This window comes from Panthera pardus, unplaced genomic scaffold, assembly GCF_024362965.1.
Source record: "Panthera pardus isolate Hobbes unplaced genomic scaffold, ASM2436296v1 HiC_scaffold_6, whole genome shotgun sequence".
In the NCBI taxonomy this organism is placed as follows: domain Eukaryota; kingdom Metazoa; phylum Chordata; class Mammalia; order Carnivora; family Felidae; genus Panthera; species Panthera pardus.
This window is the reverse complement of record NW_026526991.1, coordinates 11,404,959-11,428,479: the sequence shown is the minus strand read 5'-3', so window position 1 is coordinate 11,428,479 and position 23,521 is coordinate 11,404,959. Positions and strand designations below refer to the sequence as shown.

The 23,521-nt window shown below is 49.6% G+C and overlaps 1 protein-coding gene and 1 long non-coding RNA gene across 9 annotated transcripts in view; one reads left to right on the top strand and one right to left on the bottom strand.

Moving 5' to 3' along the window:
- The window catches only part of CACNG2 (calcium voltage-gated channel auxiliary subunit gamma 2), a 111,059-nt gene that overhangs the window by 56,341 nt on the left and 31,197 nt on the right, over positions 1-23,521 (bottom strand). The window lies entirely within an intron of this gene.
- LOC109265513 (uncharacterized) overlaps positions 1-23,521 on the top strand; it is a 108,284-nt gene that overhangs the window by 83,259 nt on the left and 1,504 nt on the right. Inside the window, exons 3-11 of one of the 8 annotated variants that reach the window (XR_008419689.1) lie at positions 3,238-3,367; positions 4,027-4,200; positions 4,694-5,054; positions 14,646-16,082; positions 16,680-16,957; positions 17,537-17,717; positions 17,952-18,007; positions 19,380-21,207; positions 22,017-22,745. This is a non-coding gene — a long non-coding RNA (uncharacterized LOC109265513). Of the gene's footprint in view, positions 1-3,237; positions 3,368-4,026; positions 4,201-4,693; positions 5,055-14,645; positions 16,089-16,679; positions 16,958-17,536; positions 17,718-17,951; positions 18,008-19,379; positions 21,430-21,710; positions 21,976-22,016; positions 22,746-23,521 lie in introns of those variants that run through there. The other 7 variants (XR_008419692.1, XR_008419693.1, XR_008419688.1 and 4 more) reach the window with 7 other exon arrangements.

Below are 23,521 nucleotides of genomic sequence, written 5' to 3'. Positions count from 1 at the left end.
GACGGGGGCTGGCGTTCATGCTGCTAACATACTTGGACACCTTCAGGCCTTGGGTGTGATGCAGAGGAGAAGTCGGGCTTTGAATCTGAGCAGTTGAAAGTGTGACTTTCCCAAGACCCTTCCTTCATCCCTGCCGCCCACCCCCCCCCCCCCCACCCCAGAGGACCTGTGCTATTCAACCAGAGAGCAGAGCAGGTCCTGGCTGGCAAGGACCCAGGGATTAATGTCCAGGGCGTTAACATCATAATTGGCCCGGCTTTGAAGGCAGCAACATCTGCTGTGTGAGGCCCTGATGCCAGAGCCCACGTGGCACCTCCCGGCTGGCCAGGACCCCCTGTCTTGGGAGGTTGGGAGGCAGCCGGGGTGGCCTGACGGCTGTACTTAGCACACGCTCCATGGTTACTGTCAGGTGTTGAAAAGCTCTCATTAGGGCCAAGGAATTGACTTGTGTCCAGGGCTTCTCAGGAAGGCAATGGGGACCCACGGGAAAGGCTTTGTGCTGGGAGGCGCCCAGGGACTGGTAATTGAGTTACTGGTAAAGTACTGAGGCACCGTGGCCATGATAAGTATTAGTGGCGTGAGGCTGGCAGACTGTTGCAAGGCTATTCTGCACTTTTCCTTTGGCATGGAATACTTGGAGATTAATTCTTTCTTGAAAAATGTTTACTGGGGCAGTAGAGCCCGGTATTCAGGAGGGCAGTGGGGAAGTCGGATCACCAGTATCTGGAGGTGGCAAAGGGAGAAGATCACCATGCCCCACACCGTGGCATGCATTGTCTCAGCAACAACATTCCTGGGACGCCTCGTTTTCCGGATGAGGAAACTGAGGCTCCAGCAGATTGGATGGCCTGAAGACACAGTCATAAAAGATACATTATGGATTAGAATCTTATCTGTTTTCAGGCCCCCACTGCCCTGACTACATCATGGGTGCATTTATGGACACGGCCCAATTAGGTCCATATAGTTTCCTTTGCTCAGTTTCCTGCTTCCAAAAGAGCTCTCAAATGCATCCACTTCCTAACACTTCTGGCCCAAGCGGCTCTTATCTGCATGACTGCAGCCTCCTAACCAGCTTCTCTGCTCCTCCTCTGCTCCCCTTTGCCTACCGAGCGGGAACAGATCTCAGGATGTCACTTGCATGCTTCCCATCCCTCGAAGGGTTGCCATTGCCATGAGGCTGGATTCCAAAATACTTAACAAGGCCTGAAAGGCCTCCCCACCCCCACCCCGCCCCATGTCTCCTTCCATCTCTGGACCCTTGGCTCTACCCACATAGTCTTCCTGTACTTTCTGGAAGGCTCTAGGCACTTAATCCTGCCTTTGAGCCCTCACATATGCCACTCATTCTGCCCGAAACTCTTCCCCGACTTTTTCCTGGGTGACTTCTAGTCACCCTTGAACGTTTCTTCCTCAGAGGACGTTCCTGTCTCCCAAAGCCCTCTCCTTAGTGTCCCCACTCTCCCTTCTTCACTTGTTAATTATTTGCAAATATTTTTTTCTTCTGTGACTTTGCTGGCTGCTTGCTTTGGTCTTGGTCTTTTCTCTCCCTCTGTTTTATGAGCTCCTGGAGGTTAGGGACCAGGATGGCTCTGTTCCGACAATCTCCCTGCATCAAGCACATTGCCCAGCACTCAGTGCATTTCCAATAAGCACATTTTGTATTTGTTGAATGAATAAATGGTTCTCAAAAACTGTTGGCATTGTCTCTGACAATGTAAGTGCATGTGGCATATTTATATCAGCCAGTTCATTCTAAGGCAGTTTTCATCCATTTATTCATCCATGTGTCATTTCCATCAATATTTACTTAGTACCAACTGGATGCTGGGGATGCAAAACTGAACAAGAAAAGTTGCCAGCCCTCTAGTAACTTAGTAACTTGGGGGTGGGGCGGGGCGGTGGAGACAGAGCCTGAGCTGAGTCAGGTGTGGGTGACTGGTCCTCCAGTTACTCAGTGTGTGACCTTGGGCAAGTCACTTGTCACTTCACTTCTCTGAGCTCTGTGCGGGCGGCTCCTCTGTAAAATGGAGATAAGCAGACACATCTCGCAGGGCTATTCTCTTGCGAACACGAATGAGCTAAAGTGCGTAAAAGCAGAGCTCAATAAAGAGAAGATGTTATTTTTATTTTTATTAGCTGGGTGGGGCATAAAGGGGGAGCCAGGTTATCTACCTGGTGGGGGGGGGAGGGGAATTAGAGAGGCTCTAATACATGATGAAGTGCCTTTGAGGCAGGGTGGGTAGAGGTGGGGGCTTGTTGTGTGACAACAGAGGGACTTTTGGGGGGGATCTGGATTGCGGTGTTTTGAAAATGAGCATCTCCTCATGTCTCTCTCCCGGGGGTGGGGGGGTGGGGCGCACACCACCTTCCCTTCTTCTGAGAATAGTTCAGTTTGTCTTTGGAAAGCCCGAATGCACCATGCCTCCCCCACTCTCGTCCCTGTTCCCATGCTGTCCCCTTTTCCCCCCCACCCCAACCCAGCTGCCAAGCCTATACCTCTGTTTCCCCTTTCCTCTCAAAACTCGGAAGAAAGGAGGATTGGAAGCGTCTCTGTCTTCCATCCAATGAAATTAGGAGTTGGCAGCTGTGGTTCTATTGATCACTACTCTCCCCTCCCAACCTCCTGGAGACTTGTACCCAGGATGGACAAGGCAGAGATACGAGACTTAGCAACGACTTGGAGATGGATGGGGACCCGGAGGCCACCTCATGTGGCCTCCATCCTGGCAGTGCCCTTGAGGAGGGGCCTTGGTGGACACTCTCTCCAATGTGCCCCAAGGTCATGTCAGTGGGGGCCAGTTTCAACGTGTATCAGTGGTGTGAACTTCAGTCTCTAAGTCCACAATTCAGTAGAAAAACACTGCAAAGTAAACATCTCTTCAAGGAAGAAGTGGCAGGATATTGAAGGGTTGGGGCTCTGGGAACCTCACCGCCGGGATCTACATTCCAGCTCTGTCATCTTGGACTGATGAATACAGCTCAGCCTCAGTTTCCCGATCTGTAAAATGGGAATGATAATGGTACTTCCTTCCTTCCTGGGAGCTATTATGGGGATCGCTGCAATAACAAGGGGGGAGCCCTTAGAACACTGCCACGTCCAGAGTGCTAACATGATACGTGTTGACCGTTATGATTAAGACTTGGTGGAACCCCGCCGAAGCAAGGGCTGGAGTGAGATGACAAGGGCCCAGAAAAATCGCCAACCTCCCTAAATCCCTCTTTCTGCTCTCTGAGGACTCAAATGCCTTCGCCAGGGAGCAGTACCTTTCACTGCGTGGCAACAGAGAAGCTTGTGGCAGAGTAAAGAGAGCCAGGCCTCTGCAATGGGCAGACTGTGGGACTCTCAGCAATCACCCGGCCATGGGTAATTACCTACCCTCGCTGTACTTCTGTTTCCTCACTTGCCGGACCGGGACCCCCATCTCCACAAGAGAGGGTAGGACCTGACATCTCAGCATCACGCCCCCTGGTTCGCTCTTGTCCAGGCCACCTCAGTGACTGGTTACTGCTGCTGTCTCCTGACGAGCCTCTGTCTCCCTGTTTGTCCCCATATAGGCACCATATAGCTTTCCCCATATAGTTTGTCCCCATATAGCTTTCAGAAGCTTGCTCTGAAAACCTAGGTCAACGAACTTCCAATGTCGCTGCTTTCCTTAGACCCTCCAGTGGCTTCCAATATCCCCGAGTGGGTAACTCTCATCCTGGCCTACAAAGCATGTCTCTCCCATTCACTCGGCTCCCTCCCATGTGCCTCCTGCTGGGAACACCCCAGGGCCTTTGCTCATGCTGTTCCCGGGCCCTCAGCCTGGAATGTGTTTCCCCCAGATAGCAGCATAGCTCATTCATTCTGCCCAACTGTCCCCTCCTCTGAGAGTCCCCGCGCGGCCACCCTATCTCTCACGGCATTTCCTTTTGGGCGCTCCCTGTCCCCTTCCCCTGCTGGATATTTCTGCACAGCACTTATCAGGGCTTGACAAACGTTTATGTATTTGTTAGTCTATTGCTTTTTTTTCTTCTCATCAGGCTGCAGAGCCCAGAGAGGGGAGGATCCGACTCTTTGATCTCTGCTGGATCTCCGGCACCCGGCACAGTGCCTGGCTGGGTGTAGATAGTAGTTTTTGAATGAACAAGTGCAGAGTGTGTCCAGGGATTAACGTTGTGAAAATGGGCCTGGTCCATTGTAGGTGTTTGATAAAGGTGAGTTTTTAATCCCTTCATTATCAAGCTAGAAAGAACACTGAAAAAGCAAATACCCTTGGGAGGGGCAACACGTTGATTTCAATTCACCCGGGATTCCTGCAGAGGGGAGGACTAAGCTGGGGGGTGGGGAGGAAGGCAGGCCGAGGGCCCCAGCCACTCTTCCCTTGCTAAGCAGTTTTGCCTCTGGCCAGCTTTGTTTATGCCTGTGTAGGATGATTCTCCAGGCAATTGAATTGAATTACCCTTTTCATTCTAATAATCTGAACAGAATTCAGATGTGGTATTTGATGATGTCTTGTCTATTGAACGACCGCAGGACTGCCTGGCACGTTGCAGCAAACGACCATCAACTTGAGGGCCGCCGTGCCTCCACCAAAGTGCCAATATTTCCGTGGAAAATCCCGGTCATTTACAGTTTATGTCTCAAAAATGAATTTTTATTTCATTGGCTTAATCTTTAGAGTTATCAGAAACGTGTGTTTATTCCCAGGGAGACTTCAAATGCAGGATTCTTGTAACAAGACCAGAGCTGGAAGATTTCCTGAAGTGGGGGAAAGAAAAGCGCTCCCTGCCTGGCTAGAATTGCTGTGTGTATGATGCCCTGCAGAGAGAGAGAAGAGAGCAGGCTGGATGCCGTCCAAAAATCAGAAGGGAAGCTGATTCCTACTTGGGAGGGTGTTAAAATCTTAAGAGCAAGGCCAACAGACCGAGGGGAGAAAGTGAAGGAGAGAGAGAAATGTGTGAGCATCTTTTCCATTTTTTTTTTTTCTGTTTTCTTACAGCCAAATGCCTGGAAACCTGCGGCATCCGGCAATTTCCTGGCCGCAGCGTATAGTAAGCACTCAGGAAATGTAAGTTAAATTGGAGTTGAATTTGGCTGATGAGGGTTTGGAGGCAGTGTGAGCTGCTGTGATCTGACTCGACCAAGTCTCTCCCCGCACTCCCATCCCCCTGGTGCATTCATATTGTCTAATAATCTGTCACAAATAGCAACAGCACTGAAGCCTTTCACTGTGTCACAGGGAAGGATCCAGCCCTTCCCAGGGGATCTCCCCCGGCACAGGAGCCGGCCCAGCTCTGCCCACACACTGGGTCTCTGAGTCAGAAGGGCATGTTTTTGCAACTAATTTTACTACTCTTGTTTCTGTCCCATTGGTCAAACCCTGCTAGCTTTTTTTGGGAAGGGGTCTGCACCAGCTGAGATCCCAAGATTAGTTATATTGATAAGGAGAAATTTCTCTGACCAGCCTCCCATCCCGCTTCCTCATTTTCTTTTTTTTTTTGTTTTTTTAATTTTTTTTTTTCAACTTTTTTTTTTTTAATTTTATTTTTGGGACAGAGAGAGACAGAGCATGAACTGGGGAGGGGCAGAGAGAGAGGGAGACACAGAATCGGAAACAGGCTCCAGGCTCTGAGCCATCAGCCCAGAGCCTGACGCGGGGCTCGAACTCACGGACCGCGAGATCGTGACCTGGCTGAAGTTGGACGCTTAACCGACTGCGCCACCCAGGCGCCCCTTTTTTTATTTTATTTATTTTTTTTTTTAAATTTTTTTTTTCAACGTTTTTTTTTTTTTATTTTATTTTTGGGACAGAGAGAGACAGAGCATGAACGGGGGAGGGGCAGAGAGAGAGGGAGACACAGAATCGGAAACAGGCTCCAGGCTCCGAGCCATCAGCCCAGAGCCTGACGCGGGGCTCGAACTCACGGACCGCGAGATCGTGACCTGGCTGAAGTTGGACGCTTAACCGACTGCGCCACCCAGGCGCCCCTTTTTTTATTTTATTTATTTATTTTTTTAAATTTTTTTTTTCAACGTTTTTTTTTTTTTTTATTTTATTTTTGGGACAGAGAGAGACAGAGTATGAACTGGGGAGGGGCAGAGAGAGAGGGAGACACAGAATCGGAAACAGGCTCCAGGCTCTGAGCCATCGCTTCCTCATTTTCTGCCCTTAGACAACTCGAGAAAGATAGACTGCACTGTAAACAGCATCATCACTGAAACATTTCCTGGCAAGAGCTCTTGGAATCATAGATAATTAGTGAACTTGTAGCAGCCAGCTAACTCAGCGCCGATGCAAAGCTACTCGGTTAGTCACCGTAGTATCTCCAAGTAAAGGGATTACTCCAAGCATCAGTTATGGACAGATGCGACTGACTTGTACTGTCCCAGTCTTTTGTGGGTATAGCAACAAACAAACCAGACCAAACTCTTTGCTCACTTGTGACTTATATTCTAACGATCCACATTTGTCTATCTATCTTATGCAGTGACCTAAAATGACACAGACAATAAAATTACAAAAAGAAAAAAATATCAGGATCAAATAATATGTCAGTGAGAAGGGAAGGTCAGCATCAGAGGAGAAGAAATACCACTAGGCAATTCATAGGGTCCTATCGAGCTGCCAATGCCAAGTGGGAGCTTTGGTCTGAAGCTCCCTGACGACCAAGGTAGAGAGGGAAAGTATATGCGTCACACGAGTCTCATTTGTTCAGAAAGGGATATCGGTACTTTCCCTATTTCTTCTTATAATAAAATCCATTATCTAATCATATGACCTTATTTAAGCCTTAGAACGATCCTTTGACTCAACTATCATTCATCTTAACCCCATTGTACAGATGGAAAAAACTGGGACTTAAAAAGCTGTGTACCTTTCCCAAGGTCTTATCTGGGAAGTGGCAGAGGTGAGGTGAATTTTCAGGCAGTCTAACTTCAGAACCAGTGCCCTTAACCACGTACGGTTGGCCCTTGAACCACGCAGTCAAAAATCTGAGTATACCTTTTGACTCCCCCGAAACTTAACGACTAATAGTCTGTTGAGTGGAAGCCTCACTGATAACATAAACAGTTGATTAACACAGTTTGTATGTCATATGTATTATATACTGTATTCCTAGAAGAGGAATATGTTAGAGAAATGAAAATGTTAAAGAAAAGAAAATGTTAGGAAAATCCTAAGGAAGAGAAAATACACTTACAATGCTGTACTGTGTATGTGTGTATACATACATGTACTGTGTGTGTGTGTGTGTGTGTGTGTGTGTGTGTACGTAAGTGGACCCACACAGTTCAAACCTGTGTTATTCAGGGTCGACCACTTCACTGTCTCTCCCTCAGGGCAAACTGAAAAAGTACATGAATGGCCCTTGAGCAAAAGCCTAATTGCCCTGGGAGATGGTCTCCTGCCAGAGATCTGGGAGGAAAAAAGGAGAGAGGCACATCCGTGTGAAGTGGGAAAATAACAGTGGGTATGAAATTCATCAGCTTCTAGGCCCAAGACATCCCAAGAATGGGAAAACCAGAGCTGTTAGGTCCCAGGTTCGGGACGGCCCGGGCTAAACTAACCTGATAATCTTGTACCCATTTCCTGTTGTCATAAAGGCAGAAATAAGTGAAAAGCAATCCCCGCTAGGTTGGCTCTGCCTGTTCTCAGGCTCCAGCCTTGCGAGAGAGCCTCAGTAGGTCTGAAAGAGGGGCTGTAGTGCTGGGGTAAGCAGTTGGGGGCGCTCTCCAAGGTGCTGAAGCAAGAGGCTCTTCCTTTTCTTTCCAGATTGGCTGCTTGCCTTCTGAGTCACTACTCCTGGTAACCACATGAGTGGAAAAAACAAACAAACAAACAAACAAACAAACAAACAAAAATCAACCTTTCCTCAAAATAGGAGACAAACTACATGACCAAGTTGAGGAAATGTGCCAATTTGTAAACGTTCAAGTTTATTTACAGGCGATGCCTATGTAGAGGTAGCATAGGGTAAAGGTACAGCATGCGTTCTGGAACCAGACTGCATTGGCTCAGCAACTCACTAGCTGAGGGACGTGGGGCCAATTTGTTAAACCTTCTATGCCTCACTTCCTCACCTGTAAAATGGTGGTAGTAGTAATAATAATAATAATAATAATAATACCCCAGGAAGATTTGCTGTGAGGACCAAATAAGTTATAAGTCACTAAGCATTGTAAAAAGTGCCTGGAAAATAATAAGATCGATATGTGTGTTTGTTAAGAAACATCTCTTACAGCAAAATTGCTTGGTAATGGGGTCATTTCTGGGATGATGAACCCAGCAGAGTCACTTCATGTCGTTGGGTGAATCCAGCCTTAGGGGATGCGGTGATGGCAGATGACATAGAAAATGGTATCTTGCTCTCATCCCTCTCTATCACATTTACATGAAACACGAAAGGCCTGTGCACCAGATGCAACTGCCTCTTGCATCTTGGACTTCTGAGTCCAATGATTTTCTAAAATGTTGAATTCTGTTTGCTCTACAGTTTTTAAACAACAGCTGTTCATCCACCCCAGAGGTGGCAGTGAGTCTGTGTTGGGGGATGTTCAGCGCGTACCCACCTCCCTCGGCTCCTCACGGGGTTGTTAGGGGGTCTAATTAATTACTGTTTGTAGAACATTGAGAAATTCTCTAGTGAAAGTTGCTATAGAAATGCAAGTTGCTGTATTATGATTACATGTACTTGTAATTGTTTGCAAAGTTTACTTATTGGGCAGGGAGAGAGGGAGAATATAGCGTTTTTTTTCCTTGATGATAGTGGATAATGCTTTGTAAATTGGCATTTATGGATGTCAAATCACTTTATGGAGATGTATCTTCAGAGCTACAGGAATCTCATAATGGGAAATGTACATTGAGGATTTCTTCTTTTGCTTTTGTGCCTCTCTCTCTTGTAACTCCTTATTTCCACAGTGAAACTAATGTGAAAAGAAAGAAACATTGTAAGAAGCAATCATGTGTATCCAAACTTAAAAAACCCCAGTACATATTTCTATACAAAATTTCCTACATAGAGCCAGGTGGGTTTTTTTTTTTTTTTTTTTTTTTTTTTTGCCTAGAACACTCCTCCCGTTAATTTATGCTAAAGGTTGAGCAACATTAGGTTGAAATAAAATTTTGAAGGAGAAACGAAGAAAGTTAGGGATACATGTAAACTCCAACAATTAAAATTTTGTGTTGGGCGCCTCTAAGTCTTGGCTTGGCTTTATTTTGTTACATTGTGTGAAATGACTAATAGCAAGCTCACATCTGAGAAATGTCTTTCCATGGTTATACATGCACTTGTTTTTTCTTTATTATCTACTTTCCCCGAGTTTATAGGGAAATACCTATTTTATGGGTATGATTGACCACTATATGAAACCTACCCACCTTCCTCTAATGTATCTGTTTCCTAACTCAGGTGTGAGATTAGTGATACCAATCTTGACGTACTAAAAAGAAAAAGCTGACTGGAATTAAAAGTCAGCATTATATAGAGTCAGCACCAATCTTGACGTACTAAAAAGAAAAAGCTGACTGGAATTAAAAGTTAGCATTATATAGAGGCAGCGCCCAAGACCTTGTTTGCGAGCTGTTTACATGGTGATGAAATCTGCATCAGATAAGAATGCTATCAATGCTGCCATTAGCGACTCCTCAGCCAAGTTTTATCTATAGCCTCACAAAAATTGATTTGCAATCAGTTATATTTGTTTTTTAAAATCCCATAAAATCTAAGAAGCCTATTTTAGTCTGTAAAATGGAGCAAATAATTGCCTCTTTTACATGAATAAAGTGTAAAATCCATACCTGGACTAATGGCCATTTTCTTATTCCTCAGAAGGCCCTTTGATCTCCAGCCACACCATACACCCTGTGGATGTTCTACTTTTCTGCTCGTTTGCGAATTTCTAAACTGAGTTTGGAATTCTCATCGACAATCCCTGCCATGTTCTGCTACCTTGCCAGCTGCAGACACTGACTTTCTCTGCTCCAGGGTCCCCTAGTATCTTGTAGGTGATGAGATTTCTCACACACTAATCCATAAAGAAAAGAATGAATGAATGACCTGGGGCTTACTTCTTGAGGGCAGGGACTCTAATTTTATATTTGCTCGTAGCCCTTGGTATGGTGGGCTGATGGCAGGGGGCAGATAATGACACTACTTATCCAAACCGTCCCGTGCACGTCCGCTCACGATGGCTTTTGTTCCTAGAGGATTAGCCATGTTGCAAATGATCAATAAGTCAAATAATCCTGGCAGATCTTCATTTAAAATTCTTAGAGATGCCATCACTTACTTAACTGCATTCAGTCCTATTGATTTACCTCTCACATCCTTCTACTTTTCTCCCTCCCTACTGACCATCCTAGCCTGGGCCACCACCGTCTCTCACCTGCACAGCTGCGGTGGCCCCCTCAGGTCTGCCCGCAGTCATTCTTGCTCCTTCTTACCTCTTCATCTTCATTGTAGCAGAGGGGTCATTTAAAATGCAAGTCTTATCATCTTGATTATGGGATCCTTAAGACCCTTCAGTGGCTCTCATTGCTTTAAGGAATGAAATAACCATCTGCCTTTGTCTCTCCCTCCACAAGTCTTGCTTCACTGTCTTTAGCCTTCCTGGTTCTTAATTATCTCAATTTGTCCCCCCACCCCCACCCTGCCTCAGGACCCTTGCACATGCAGTTGCCATTGCCTGGAATACTCTTTTCTTCCTCACTTTTCACCTGATTACCATGTCATCCCTTAAAGCCCAGCTTCCCCAGGCTAGCTAAAGTTTTGCTTACACACTCTTTCTAACTCCCAGGCCTTTTACCTTCCTCCCAACATAGTTAGACATAGGTGTATGTCTAAGCTCCATGGGAGCAAGAGCTGGGTCTGCTGTTTGCTCCCCACTCTATTCCCAGAGCTTAGAATCCCCTGGGACAACATAAGGATTTAGAAAAAAAAATGTTGAATGAATGAGTAACTCTAGAATAAATTTAAGATCTTTGTCTAATAAAGTAGGAGTCAAGGAAGAAATTTATACGCTCAAATGTCTGCTTCCCAGCTGCTGGGAAGGTGTGCATCACCCAGCTCTACTCTCGGCGAATCCTTGGTATCAACCTCAGAAATGATGCGATATTTTTCCCAGTATAAGTTCAGCCCTTTATAAAATAATTCCAGCACACCGTGGCAGGTGTCCAAGAGGTCCATAATTGAATGCAAATAATTTAAAAAGAGCACATGATTTCCAAATTAAGCAACAGAAAAAACAGTACCGTACAATTGTACAGTGATGATTCTGTATCGGTGAAATAAATAGCCCAGAAACCATCAATGTGGAAATGTCCTAGGGCCCAGCGCTCTTGGGAATGTGAAACAAGCATCCTCCCTCACTAGGTTCCCGCTGGCGTCTCTGGTTTGTCTTGCCGTCCACCCCTCACACCTTCTGTCCAGCACAACCTTGCTCAGAGCGCCCCCCGCAAGTCCATGCCGGGAACGTGGTTCCTTCTGCTCAAACTGCCTCCCTTTCCCATCACCTTCTTTGCGTTTCCATTTCTGGGACCCCAGGGCAAACATCCATTCATCACTTCCCTGTCCCACTAACCCCTTATCCAACAACATTTCCTTATCCAGTTGAAATTTTAATGTTTCCTTCGTTGTCTGGGTAAATGGCCCGTCCACACCGTCCATCAGCTCATGGCAGAATCCAGGGGATTGTCCTTGCTCCTTTCTCCTCCCTTCAATCCCAGGCACATCCCATCCATCAGCAAGTCCTGACGCAAGTCTGGTCCTTTCCTCCTACCACATCCTCCTGATCTTAACCACCATTTTCCCTGCAAAGATTTCCCAATGGGCCCTCTCTCCTTTGCTCGCTTCATTTCAGCCACACTGGCCTCCTGCTGTTCCTCAACACAGCGGGCACACTCCTGCCTCAGGACCTTTGCACTAGCTGTTTCCTCTACCAAAAACACCTTCCCTAGATAGTTATTATTTATGTATTTATTATTTCCTAGATATTATTTGGTCTCTCGTCTCCTTCAGGTAGTTTTTCAAACATTCCTTCCCACTAAGACCTTCCCTGTCTATTCTATGAAATATTGCAAATTCCCTTCCCCAGAAACACTCTAGCCCATGTCCCCAGTGTACTTTTCTCCTTAGAACTTGTCTCTGCAATGTGTAGGGCTCGCTTCATGGGTGTCCACCCTGTGCTTAGAAGGAGTCTGTGCTTGGCTTAGTGCTCCGTGTTGCCGACTCTGATTCCATTAGTATCTTTCTAATTTTTTAAATTAAGTAGGCTTCATGTCCTGCATGGACCCCCAGCATGGGACTTGAGCTCACCACCCTCAGATCCAGCCCTGAGCTGAGATGATGAGTCGGACGCTTAACCAACTGAGCCACCAGGCACCCCAAGATATCTATTTTTAAACAAGGGACCCTGCAAGTTCATTCTGACCTTGGTCCCACAAATTATGTAGCTGGTCTTAGCAACATGCTATATCTTTGACTTCTTTTGTTGCATCAATCCCCACTGGGGACTGAGCCACAAGGGCAGGGGTCCTCACCCCTTTTGTCCATCACTGTAACCTTAGACCTAGAACAGAGCTATGTATAGGACAGATGCTCAAGAAATATTTGTGGGACGCCTGGGTGGCTCGGTCGGTTGAGCGTCCGACTTCGGCTCAGGTCATGATCTCACAGTTCATGGGTTCAAGCCCCCCGTCGGGCTCTGTGCTGACAGCTCAGAGCCTGGAGCCTGTTTCGGATTCTGTGTCTTCCTCTCTCTCTGCCCCTCCCCTGCTCGTGCTTTGTCTCTCTCTCCTTCAGAAAGAAATAAAAAGAACATTAAAAAAAGAGAGAAATATTTGTGAGTAAATGAGTCCTGGTTACACCAGCCAGAAATCAAGGGAGTCACCCTTGACACTTACCAACTTCCTTGGACTCCCACGTGCAAGTTCCATCCGTTTTGTTCCTTAAATATATTTTAGATCTGTCTACTCCTCTCCATTTTCTCAGTACCACCCTCAGCCAAACTACCTGGGTGCTTCCTTGTAATGTGCTTCTTAACTGGTCTCCATCGTCCCCATATGTCCCCTCCAACCACTCCCCATAGTTGCTACCTTCTACCCGTAGAGCCCAGGATGAAGGTCAAAGTCCCTGGCATGACCTCAAGGGCCTGCTCAAGCTCGCCCTGTCTGCCTCTTCTGCCATATCCTGCCCTCCGTCTTGGCAATGCAGCCTCTTGGGCCTCCTTTTGGCCCTGCAAATACACTGTTGTTTGCATGCAAACCCTTCTGTCCCCTGTTTCCAGAACACCTTTCACTCCCTCTAGCTCTTGCTCACTCTCATCCCTTTCCTGAACCCCTGAGTTAAATCTCCCCATTATTCGCTACCACAGAGGCACCCTCCACACACCCCTTCTCTGTAAGTCTTACGATAGCAGCAACTGGACAATGATTGGTGTGCTTTCTTTTCTTTTCTTTTCTTTTCTTTTCTAGAGAGCGTGAGCATGGGAGAGGAGCAAAGGGAGGGAGAGAGAATCTCAAGCAAGCCCTGTGCTCAGCGTGGAGCCCAATTCGGGGCTCCATTCATGACCCTGAGATCCTGACCTGAGCCAATATCAAGAGTTGGAAGCTCAACCAACTGAACCACCCAGGCGCCCGGATGTGTTTTCTTGATTGTTTTTTTTTTTTTCTCTCTCTCTCTTTTTAAAATTTATTGTCAAGTTGGCTAACATACTGTGTAGTGTGCTCTTGGTTTTGGGGGTAGATTCCCATGATCCATTGCTTACGTACAACACCCAGTCCTCGTCCCAGCAAGTGCCTTCCTCAATGCCCATCACCCATTTCCCCCTCTCCCCTCCTTCGACCACAGGATTGTAGGGTTACAAGGGCAGGGACTGCACCTCTGAGGTCTCTGCCCAGCGGGTAGTCAGCAAGCACACGACAGGTGCTCAGTAATGCTGCTCAAGTGAGTGAATGTGGGGAAGATGCCCTGCTGAGCAATTAATTTAGGTCGGGTCTTCAATGGCTAGTTAACTTTCACTCGAGTCCTGAGGAGGCAGACAAGCCTCAGGCCATGTTCCTGGCGTTAAGTTAAGCAAGCGGTAGGGCCAGGAGGCAAAGTTGCCCCCTTGCAGGGCAGGGGGGCTGGGCTGTCTGCAGAAATCTTTTGTTATGCAAACACAAAGTTGGTCCCCATGGTATTTCTTTCCTTTTTTTTTTTTCTTTTCTTTTAAAAATGTGGATGAGTTGCTAACATGGATAAATTGGGAGGTTTCACATGAAAAACTGAATATTTGGCTTCTTTTGAAAAGTTGAAAGACCCAGCCTTTGCCAGACTGGCCTGTGGATCCTTACTGTGCAGGACGAGGAAACAGTTGAGAGGAGCGGAGAGGCAGGCAGAAAGTGGGGGGAGGAATAGCGAGGGAACCTGAGTGCATCACGACTTAAGGCAGCTGTGGCTGGGGAGAGGAGAGGCCAGAATGCTGGGGCCTGGGCCAGAGACTTCTGGGGTCTGGTGTAGGAGGCAAAAGAAGTGAGAGCTGTTTCTGTGGGTTAGGAATTGGGTCGTCTCTAGGGATTCGTGTTCTTTAGGGATCAGGAGTAGACATTGGATTAGAATTCTTTTAATTACTCCTTGACTAAGATGTGACTTTTTTTTTTTTTTTTTTTTTTTTGCAGAGTTGAGCCACTTGGAGCTTTATGATGTTTTAGGACTCCTCAAGTGCATGCGTTTATGACAGAATAGTTCCTGTAAGGACAATTTTGGCGCTCCTACCGGAGGTCTTGGTTAAGTAATTCAAGTCTGGACCAAGTGAAGCTTTCCTCCACCCCTTCAGCAATTGCTAGCTTCTTGACGTCCTGGCCATCAATTTGGTTAGGTCCTATTTTGGTACCCCACTCCCCTCGACGTGGTAATTCACAGTTTACATTTTGTCTCCCTTCCTTGGCCAGAAGACTCTGGAGGATAGGGACCAGCTATGTTTTATTGTTCTTTATAGATTCAGCCCAGAGCTAAGACCATACCTGCTGGCACATAATCAGTACATGTTTTTTGAACAAATGAAGGAGGCTTACCAATGGCCGTGATTTACTTAAGACTTCCAGATCTCTCTTTAGCTAGGTCCACACCAAGGGCTACCGGAAACATTCAAGCAGCATAGGATGGAACAGTCTGACAGATAGACTCTTAACTTGTTACCTCTGGGAACTAATTTAACTTAGGAGCTGAACGTACCCAGGAAATGGTGCTGGGCTCTTGCAATTGACTTTCTTATAAATGATTCAGGGACTGGAAAGGCTGCGTACTGGTGTGTGTGCTCATGATTCTAAGCTGGCCCCCAAATTTAGACTCATCCTTGACTCGTGTTATTCTCATAACCCACATTCAATCCACAGCAAATCTTGTTGGTTTTACCTTAAACACACAGCCCAAATCCAACCACTTCTCATCACCCTCCCCATCCCCCAGTGTAAGCCGCGTCCTCGCTCATTGGGACTGGTATAATGGCCTCCTGACTGGCCTTCCTACTTCCACTCTGGCCCCTGTGGTCTCTTCCCCACCCACCAACCAGATCACTACCCTCCTCCACTCAAAGCCCTCCAAAGGCTTCCACTGTGCTCAAGGCAAAAGTCAAAGAAAGTCCTTTCAGTCCGGCCCCTGCTGCCTCCCTAGCCTCCCCTAACTCCAGGAACTCTGGCCTGTTTGCACTTCCTCAAATGCACAGAGCACATTCCTGTTTCTCCTGCCACACGAGGCTCTGCCCCAGATATGTGGCTCTTCTCCTCACTTCCTTGATGTTCTTCCCACTGAGGCCTCCCTTCTCCGGCCTTCCCTACTCAGATTGCTCCTCCCCTGGCTGCCCGTCCCCGGCCTCCTTCCCTATTGAATTCTCCAGAGCACTTACCTCCATCTGACCTATATTCTGCTTTTTTGTTTGTTTCTTGTCTATCTCCTGTAGCATGAGGGCGCGTCACGAGGGGGAGGACGTTCGTTTGCTCTGCCCACCATTGCAGCCCAGCGCGGGGCACAGCGCCTGGCACAGAGAAGTGCCGGACAGCGACTGTGGATAATGGGGGCCGCACCGTGTGGCACGAACCTCGTGGCGAGATGACCGTGTATGTGTATGTGTGTGGAACGTCTGTGGCTTAGTCGTGGAGGATTAGTGCTGAATTCTTGCCTTGGTGCCTTCTTTAAGGGAGATCAAGTAGCTTTGGGCAAAGAGAACCCAGGCGTCCACGTCTAGGGTCCCAACAGCATGCGGAAAGGAGGTTATGCTTTGCGGTTAGACCTTGGGATACACAGAACCTCAAAGCAAAAGACTCTGGTCCCGGAGAACACGTTTGGCTCATGTGTCAAGGACAGAGGAGCATAGTCTGGGTTCAGGAAGCCTCCGCTGGGGGGCGGGGGGGGGGGGGATGGGGGTGGGGAGAGGGGTGTGGAGGCTGCTCCAGAAGTCAGGCTGGGGGACGCTGGGCTGGAATTGCCTGCAGTTGTACGAATGGTCCCTGGGTTGAGGAGCTTATGGGACTAGACATTGGATTTATAGTCTGTGCCTAGAATGTTTTTTCAACTTGTACAGTGTTTTTCATTTTCATAATCTTAGACCTTTTTTTTTTTTTTTTTACTGGATGATAAGATTGGCCTGGGGATGGGCAGTGCTGTAACAAGGAAGAATGTCCTAAAGTTTGTGTATTTCTTCTGCCCTGACCCAGGGAGCCGAGGCTTCTGGTTCCAGAATATCAAGCTGGCGCAGAGATCTCTGGGACCCTAATGAAGCAGGCAGATGGTGAAATCCTGGTATGGTTCTGGTGCCCGGGGGCACAAAGCAATTCTCAAATTCTTGTCCTCTTCCAACTGCTCTCAGTGCCCACGGCCCTACAGAGATTCAGTGAGACCAGGGACTGGCATGGACTTTGTGCCTGCGGGGAATGAGCCCATAGACTTGTCATTTCTAGGGGGCCGTCCAGATGTCCCGCTTGGGCTGTCATATGTAAGTGTATTATGATGGAGTATTACAGCATGTCCTGGTTTGCAGTAGGGTGCCAGCACGGTCCCTGGGAATCCTTACAGGACAAACGCAGCAAATAAGAACAAAGACTTCACAAAGCCACAGGAGCGAACCAAAAAAAATGTCCCATGAAGTTGAGTGCGGGCAGGTGTAAAGGGAAAATACTCTGACCTTTACTGGGAGGAAGACGGGCCCCGGGCTGTGGATTTCAAACCAGGACAAGAACCACGGTCAGGGCAGATCCCTCCCGTAACATGAGGGGACCTGCTGTCCTTGCCAAAAAAGCGGGGGAGGGGTGGGCACCACTGGGCAGACTGTTAATGAGGCGGGGGGAGGTAAGCCAAGCAGAAAGAAACACTCACCACGTACCGAGCATTTCATGTCTGAGAGCACAAGAAAGATACTTGGAATGGTTATTACTGTTCCCATTTTACAGATGAGGACAATGAAGCGCAGAAGCTAGATAATTTACTATCTTGCAGCTTCCGAGTGTCGGGACGGAGTTCAGACTGAAGCCTGTCCTCATCAACCATCTCTCATCTGGTCCCTTCCTTCTTCTAGCACATTCATACCCAGGGCCTACCGTGTGCCAGACCCTGCCCGGGTACTGGGTACCCGGCCAGTGGCCAAAGCAGGAATGTTCTGCCCTCATGGAGCTTCCCGATCCACGGCGGACGTTGACAGTGAACAAAGCAGAGCTGATAATCACAGCTGGGATAGTGCCACAGAGGAAGCGGTCAAGGTGCAGTGATGGGGAGAGAATTGGGGGTGGGCTCTCCTTGGGCTGGAGGGGGGGCGGTCAGGGACAGAGATAAGACAGAGCCCAGCGTGGGAAGGGCCGAGTGGGGGATGCATCTGGGCTGGGGGAGCAGCAGTGACTGCCAGGGAGGGAAGGGGTCTGCCTGTCACAGGAGTGAGCAGAGGGGAGAATGAGTCGCAAGGTGTTTCTCCAAAATGCACGCCCTTTCTGCCCTAGCGCGTGGCTTTGCCAGAGAGGAGCTCCCGTCGGAAGAGGAAATACCACCCTGCCCGGTGGGTAGGAAACTTCGGGCCTTTGGGAGTGAAAGAGATGATGGGGGACGGAAAATACCCACAGCTTCCCAGTAGGTGTAGACAGAGTCCCACTGAGAGACTCCTAACGCATTGTTAAGGCAAATGGGAAGGCAGGGTTCCATCCTTTCGATGGGGAGGTCCTAGACAGCAACCTGACTTTTCTCGGAAAAGAGGCCGGGGTGGGGCCGTGTGGGAGAGGGCGTGGGCAGAAGCCCATCTACCATGGAGATCCCGCTGGCATTTCTCGAGGAGGAGAAAAGGAGAGGAGGAAGGGAGTTAACGCTGGTCAGATGGCCTCTCTGCGGAGAACTGTATGCTGACGTTCCACAAGCCTCGCTTCCTAGAGGCCCCCCAGGTCTTCATCTTACAAGGGAGAAACTGAGGCTCAGAAAGGTTAAAGTAACTTGCCCAAGGTCACTCAGCTAGTAAGGGTGTGCTGTGCCTTCCTGACTCAAAAAGCTACACTCTTTCCTGTGGAGCAGCAGACCAGTCAGGCGAGGGAGGGAGTGAGACCAGAGAGGCAGGACCCAGGGGCCACTGTAGGGAGGGGGTCGATGGCAGGGTCAGGGGAGAGAGACGGGGAGGGGACAAGGGGACGCAGGTGGAACTCTGATGGACTGGGCTGGGCTTTGCTTTCTGCGCCAGACTGACTTGGGTTCAAATCCCCCCTGTGCCGGTTTGCTAATACCTAGCAGGTAGAGGGAAAACCTTGACTATCCCAATTCCCCGTGCTGCCCCTCCCCCAGCCTGCCGCCCCAAGAGGAGGCCCCCACGGCTCCTCTTGCCTCGGCCGCCTGAGTAAGCAGTCCTCCAGAAGAGCCTGACTCATTCGCCTTGGCTCCCTTCCACCAGAGCTCCAGGGAGGACAGTGGCCCAGTGGCCCCGTACCTTCTAGTGTGGTCTGACTACCCAGCCTCCTCTGGGAGCCAGAAGGGGACAATCCCCTCGGGACTCTGCGGCTGGTACCTGCGGAAGCCTCAGCCTCCCAAGTTGCTTCTCATCACCCAGCACGCAGCTGTGCTGCCTTATTGTATGTGCTTGTGTGTTAATGTGTCACTGTTCCTCATCAGACGGTGAGCTCTTGCAGGGCAGGGATGAGCCTGAGTCATCTCCCGTCCCTGGTGCCCACGACAGGATCTGGCATAACATGCGGGCCGCTCAGCAAATATTTGTCGAATTCCCTTCCTAATCGAACAGGAAATTTCCCTGCCCTTGCCTGGGGACGATCACCGTGGGGGGAGACAGAGTCCCGTGGCCTCGGCTTCTGTTTGCTACCTTCACCCCGCTGCCGCGGCCCTTGGATGCGAGGGGCACAAGGCATCTGCCACGTTCCGGCATTGTTTCCTCCTAGTGCTTTCGTTCCAGCCCATTCTCACTCTCTGTCTGGGAAAATCACAAGGAAACTCCACGTTTTGCTCCTGGAATTCTTGCCAGCGTGATTCAAGCCGAACGGAGCACATGGCACCAAATTCCCACATAAACAAAGACGTTGCCACTTTCAGCGCGGTGGCTTCCTTCCTTCTGCCGGCCCGGGCCCCCCATCTTGCCCAGGCAGAGTGCATGCGGCCCGGTTCTCACCTACAAGGCCCCCCATGGTGGGTGCACCTACAGTTGGGCGGTGGGTGGTGAAATAAACACAGAGGCCATCTGCCCAGGGAATGCATCCTGAGCCCTATCCACTCCCCACTCACCCAGGGTTTCCTGGATCAGATGTCTTACCAGTGTTTAACTGAGCTGTGTGCCTTGGAGTCAATTACCTACTCTTTCTGTGCCTCAGTGTTCTCATCTGGAAAATGGAGATGGTCACAGCACAAGATGATTAGAGGATTAAGGGAGATACAGTGAAAGTGCCGTGCAGCGCTCGGTAGACAGTGGGCACTCAATAGCTGCTGGCCACGATGCTGATGCCCTGTGTCGGTGTTAGCACATGTTCTCGGAGCTCAGGCCTTCGCGGGGCCGTGCGTTCCTCGGCTATAAGCCCCGTGACCGTGAAATCAATCGCTTTCGTGCTCGGCGCTCCCAGGCGCTGCGTGTGAGAGCAGGATTGCGTGGAGGCTCCCGTCCAAATCCAGTGTCGAGAAATGGAACAGGGAGCTGGGTGGACACATCGATTAGGCCCATTCCTGGCTCGAGTGTGGCTCTCTCCAGTCCCCTCCCTGCAGGCTGCTGAGCAAAATTCAGGTGCTGACCTCCTGAGAACACCCCTTAGGCTGAAACCTATTGCCCCCTTTGTCAGAGATTATGTGATCTCCAGGGAAGAAGAGGTGTGGCATCTCACTTCTGCCACTTCTGAACTGAGTGACTTGGGACAGAGGACTCTCCCTTGCCTATGATGCCCTCGTCTACGAACGGGGTTGATAACTGCCCTCCACGAAGGATGTCGGGTGGGGGGGCTCGGCACCGACTCGAGTGTCAGGGGCTTGGCCCGGGATCTGTGCTTAAGACCAGCTGCCCCTTCACCAGTGATGCTGCTGTCCCCAAATCTCTCAATTTTAACTAGGGTCCCCCTTATGAAGGCCTGGGTTATCCCCACTGGAAACCTGTTTTGGGAACTAGCCCCCCTGCATGTCACCGAGGGAAATGGGCGTCAAAACTGATGGCCCCCTAGGTGGGGGGGAGACCTGGCCCAGACCTTGTCACAGGATGAGCACCTCTGGGATGAGAGGCCAAGTGGCCTAATGGGCCGGGGACTCAGACTGGCTGGATTTGAGCAGTGTTTCCACGCTCACTCCCAGTGGGGCCTTGACAAGTTCCTTAACTGTTCTGAGCCTTGGTTTCTTCACCTGAAAAATGGGTGTGATGATATCCCTCTTTGTGAGACCAGAGAATTAATGGCAGCTTATTAATTATATTCTAAGGCACTATTCTAAGCCACCCTGTGATGTCATCACATCTATAAATAGCCTCACCTGACAGTTGGAGAAACTGAGGCACAGAGCGGTCACTAACTTGCTCAGGGCCACTCGTTCATCCCATTTCCTGGCGCGGTCCCTGCTCCTTCCTCTACTCTCCTCACATTTCCCCAAACTCGCCGGGTGAACCCACGCCTCTTGGCCTCTGTGTTCCTTCTGCCTGCAGTGACTGTTTCCCCACCTCTGCCTGACTCAATCTGGTGTGTCCTTCAAGGCCCAGCTCAAGTGTCTCCTCCTCCAGGAAGCCCTCCTGCCAGGGCACTAGAGGTAGGTGCTCCTGTAGCCTGGCATCCCCTCGACGCAGGCTCACACCCCCTGCACAGTTACAATGGATTCAATCTCCAGAGCACTTTCTTTCTCCCGGGCACGTGCAAGGCCGTTCGTGCCCCCTCTGCAGTGGGGTTGGTCTTTTCTCCACCTCGTGGCTGGGGAGACGGGAGCTGAACTCAGGTTCGCTCTCCAGAAGGCAGCTGGGAACGCATCCCTTTTAAGTCGCATCCTTTTTAACTCGGCTCTGTTCTGCGACCCTGGCCTAGGTGTGTCTATGGCCCCAGGGCCCTACACCACGTGGTGATTCAAACAATAGCTGCCGAATGAATCCTGAGCCCTCAGGATGTGTCTCGAGAATAACAATGGCTAAAAACCAAAAAGACCTTGATCAAGGACCCCAGGTTCCCATCCCCTGGCTGGTTCAGGCAAGTCCTGATCAGAACAGAAGCCCCACGAGAGCAGACCCCTGGGTGCATCTGTCAACACGTGCCTATTCCCAGGGTCTGGCTGGAGGAAGTGCTCAGAACGTCCGGAGTGACAGGGAGATGTATTTCCCCCTCGCGGGTGACATCTTGGACGGCCCTGCTCTCTGTGGACCCAGTCTGCTTTGGGGCCCCTAAATCTGAAGGTCTTTGGTTTTGGCCAAGGGGTACGTAGAGGAAAGAGTGATCCCTGCACGCCCCCAAATCAGAGAAACTGGAGGTTTGATGAGTGCTTCACGCACACAGAGAAATGACAAAGCGATATAAGAGTGAGAGCCTTCAGAATACCATCTTCTCCAGCATCCTGCGTTTTTTTCTTTTTAGAGCAAAGCCCTGTAATATTAATAAACGGCGGCGAGAAGGGAAAAGTGACTGTTTCCTTTTGACATGGCGAAGATCACAGGGCCTGGAGGACCTTTAATCTTTATTAATGTGTCTCAGGGGGGCCTCTCCCACAAGCTGTGGGAAGCAGACATGCAACGAGTTTGCTTGCTCGCGGTCCTCAGCATCCCTGGGCGCCTCAGATGACTGCCTGATACTGTTCAGAGTGCAGCAAAGCCACGTCACGGGGACCCGCTGTGTCCCAGGCAAGAACAAGGCAGCCCTAACCCAGCTCCCCATCTGTGGGGGGCTGGATGACAAGGGAAATTCAGGACACGGGCCTCAGTCACATGGGCCCGCTTCTCACCAAGGGCACCGATGCCCTGAAGAGGCTCAGAAGGAACCAGGCTGTCAGTTGCAGGGACGAGCACAAATCATGCCTAGGAGGGGCCACACCTGAGTCCATTAAGGAGCACGTCCAATAACCAACACCCTCATCTCCAAGGGCTCTCCTCCGCACTGCCTGGCCAACCGCTTCTTTCCCGCCCCTCCTTCCCTCTGGCTGGGCTGTGCACCAGGGGGCCAAAAAGGTCTGTAACTTGACACGGTGCAGACCTAATTCCACAGACCTAGTGAGTCAGGAATCGCAAGGCGGGTTCGGAGCGCACAACAGAATTGAAAAGTGTTATAGTAAGGATAGAAGAGCCAAGAAAGTTGCAGGGTCTCTCTGTCTCTCTCTCTCTCCTCTTTCTCTCTCACTCTCTCTCTCTTTCTCTCTCTCTCACACACACACACGTGCGCGCATGCTGAGAAACCGAGAGGCTTATTTTGACATTCATTCATTCAAAAATTCCGAAAACCACTCGGTGCTAAGCACTGTTCTGGGCACTGGGGATCCAGTGATGGGAAGGACCGCCAAAGTTCCTGTTCCCCCAGAGCTTATGTTCATCCCAGTGCTCTTGGGCGAGTTTCTCCAGTGGCCAGGATGGTGCAGGTTAATCTCAAAAGCCACGTTACAAGACAGAGGGGGCGGGCACCATTTGCACCCTCACTTTCCGGACACGGGATCTAAGCTCAGGTCAGGGGTCAGCCTGTCTGAGGCCACCCGCTAGGGTGGGGGACCAGGATGGGAGCTTGGTTTCCGGGCCTTTTCTCTTTCTCCTCACTGCTCAGAGGCCATGAGGAAGCCCGAGCTGTGAGGCCGGTGCTATCTGGGAGGAAGAACCCGGTGAAGAGTGCTCAAATAAAGCATCACCTAATTCGATTATGTTTGCTAGACTGCAGTGTAATAAAACAGAGTTCCTCATAAGCATCATCTCCTAATGTTTACAGAACAAGAAAGCAGAATTAAGATAGGAATTTCCAGGGAGAAAAGCATGTGTTTTAGGCTGAAACGTAAAGGGAATAGACCCGGAAGAAATCGATTCCTGATTTTACAACTCAGCTCGGATGAGGGGGTACACTGGGCGGCTGGCTCCTTGGGGAAGGGCCTGGCGGATGCCCCCAGG